The sequence below is a fragment of the Erinaceus europaeus genome, chromosome 13, assembly GCF_950295315.1.
Source record: "Erinaceus europaeus chromosome 13, mEriEur2.1, whole genome shotgun sequence".
NCBI classification, from domain to species: domain Eukaryota; kingdom Metazoa; phylum Chordata; class Mammalia; order Eulipotyphla; family Erinaceidae; genus Erinaceus; species Erinaceus europaeus.
The window spans coordinates 95,943,481-95,946,471 of record NC_080174.1 but is presented as its reverse complement, the minus strand read 5'-3'; the positions used below and the strand labels follow the sequence as shown (position 1 = coordinate 95,946,471).

The 2,991-nt window shown below is 43.5% G+C and overlaps 1 pseudogene; it reads left to right on the top strand.

Moving 5' to 3' along the window:
* The first annotated feature begins 1,182 nt into the window (after nt 1-1,182).
* On the top strand, nt 1,183-2,734 carry LOC103122945 (heterogeneous nuclear ribonucleoprotein A1-like; annotated as a pseudogene).
* The last annotated feature ends 257 nt before the right edge of the window (nt 2,735-2,991 follow it).

The following is a 2,991-nucleotide window of genomic DNA, read 5'->3' as shown; positions in this document are numbered from 1 at the left end:
TTTAAGCTCTCTAATAACCATGAGATAATTAGTATTTTATTCCATATTCTCATTTGTTGTTCCTGCATTTCTGATTACAAGTTTTTCAAATACTTTACTCACTCCTGTTATTATTTCCTTAGCTAATGTTTGGATATTGAACTCATTGTTTTGTGCTTCACCCTCTGGAGGACTTTTAGCTGGACTCTTGTCCTGGTTCGATTCTTCAATATTTTTTCTTGTTGTTTTAACCATTTTATATATTATGTTATGAGTTCCCTTTATCAGTACTTTTCAAATTATTGATCACCATTTCCTGGATTTACTTGTGTCTAAGTAATTTAATTAAAGGGTTCACAGTGGTGCAAGTTAACAGTTGATTCAATCCCTGATTTGGAGCTCAGTGGTTTAAAAGCCTCTTTTTTTTCCTTCCCTGTAGGCTATGGGAGCCTTAGGGCTTTTAAACTATCAATAGGCTTCTTAGCTTAATCACTGACTACAAACTAAGAGATAATGCAGGTTGTGGCAGAGATACTCCAGTGGTTATGCAAAGAGATTTTCACAGCCCCTCAACTATGCCACAGAGGTATGGGTCTTCTCCTGAGTTCCCTGTTTAGATCTTTGTCCCCTGTTGTCCCTCCTTGTTGCTGCTCCACATTCTGAGGTTAGTAGCAATGGAGACTCAGAGTTGCACTTGGTGAGTCTCTGTGGAGTCCTCTCCTCCCTTCAGCTGTCCCCTTGTTGGTGGAGCAGACTGGAGGTGGTGTCTCAACTGATAAACTGCTGAACTGTTAGCAGTCACTTAATCTCTCCTTAGGTTCCTCTCTCCTCTCTGTCACCAGTCACATGTGTTTGTACTCACCAGTGATTTAGTGGGTTCCTGTGGTCATTCTAGTCTTGTCTTGTTTTGGTCCCGGGTGGTCTCCTTTGGTATTCCTAGTTGATCTGGGAGAGGAGAGGAGAGTAAAGGAGTGGAGAGGAGAGAAGAGGAGAGAGAGTGATCTGCTGCTTCTAGCTCTGCCTCCGGAAGTTGAATCCTCTATATATTTCTTTTTTTTACTAGAACACTGTTGAACTTTGGCTTCTGGTGGTACCGGGGATTGAACCTGGCACTTTGGAGCCTCAGGCATGAGAGTCTCTTTGTGTAACCATTATGCTATCTGTCTTCCCCCCCACAACCCCGACTAATAGCTATCTTGTTAAATGCAGAGCCTGGTGCTTGGAAGTAAGACACTTGTTAAAGAAAAAACTGTAAGCCAGAGACATCATGGTTTGAAGGTCAATCATTGGCACCACTGGAAGTGAAAGCCAATAAGTGCTCCTATGAAAAGAAGAAAAAGAAGGAAATAGAATAAAGTGTCATGAAGGGACCAGTGGAGAAGCAGAAATGTTATTTTTCTCCTTTTTAAAAAATTATTATTATTATTAGCTTTACTTCTTGGCTAGAGACAGGCATAAATAGAGAGAGAAAGAGTGAGAAAGAAGGAGAGAGACAGAGACACCTGCAGCAAAGCTTCACCACTTGAAAGTTTTCCCCATGCAGGTGGGGACCAGGGGCTTGAACCTGGGTCCTTGCACTAGAAATGTCTTGATGCCAATCATCTATGCTGACCCTTCCCACCATCCCTGGGGCAGCTCCACACATTCTGTGTGGAGACCACTGGCCCACATATCTAGAGGTGTGTCTATGGCTGCTCACTGTGGAGAGCCGCTGGTCTGTCCCCAGAATCAGCAGAAGCACTTCTCTAGGACTTCCATCTCTAACAGGCTCTGAAGAGAGCCTGTGAGCTGCTCCACACTGGCAGTTCCAGGTAAGCAGGGCCCTCTGACTGTAATGTAGGCTTGGGGAGGGAGGAAGTTGTCTAAATTTTGACATCCTGAGATTGCTGATGTCTGCATTCCAGGAGAGGGGAAATCTGGCATCCAAAGGGATGTGCTCCTATAAACTCTGAGCTACAGACATCGACTACATCACTGCTTTTTGCATGTGGACGTCACCAAGTGAGCATCCTGAGCTTGTCTCTGTCTGTTGCCATCATGTCAAAATCTGAGTCTCTGAAGGAGCCAGAGCAGCTGTGGAAGCTCTTCATCAGGGCTTGAACTTTGAAACAAGTCTCCCCAGGAGCCAGAACAGCTACAGAAGCTCTTCATCGGAGGCTTGAGCTTTGAAACAACCAATGAGAGTCTTAGTAGCCATTCTGAGGAGTGGGGAACTCTCACAGACTGTGTGGTTATGAGACTCAAACTCCAAGCACTCCAGGGGTTTCAGTTTTATCGCATATGCCACCGTGGAGGAGGTGGGTGCTGCCATGAATGTGAGGTCACACAAGGTGGATGGGAGAGTTGTGGAACCAAAGACAGCCAGAGAAGATTTGCAATGACCTGGTGCCCACAGAACTGTGAAAAAGATTTTTGTGGGGAGCAAAAAGAACACACTGAAGAACACCATCTAAGAGACTATTTTGAACACTATGGGAAAATTGAAGTTATTGAAATCATGACTGACCGGGGCAGTGGCAAAAGGAGAGGCTTTGCTTCTGTAACCTTTGATGACCATGATTCTTTCGACAAGCCTGTAATTCAGAAATACCATACAGAGAGTGGCCACACCTGTGAAGCAAGGAAAGCCTTATCACAGCAAGACATAGCTAGAGCCTCGTCCAGCCACAGAGGACAAAGTGGTTCTGAAAACTTTGGTGGTGGCCGTTTAGGTGGCTTTGGTGGCAGTGACAACTCACTCTCAGGCAGAAATTGAAAAAAAAGATCTGAAACAAAAACACAAATAGAACCTGAAATTGGCATATCTCACCAAAATAAAAGACTCTGGGGTGGGTTGGTGGGGAGCATACAGGTCCATGAAGGATGATAAATTGCATAGTGGGGATTGTATTGTTAAATGGGAAACTGGGGAATGTTATGCATGCACTAACTATTGTATTTACTGTTGAATGTAAAACATTAATTCTCCAATAAATAAGTTTTAAAAAATTAAATTAAATTAAAAAAAAAAAG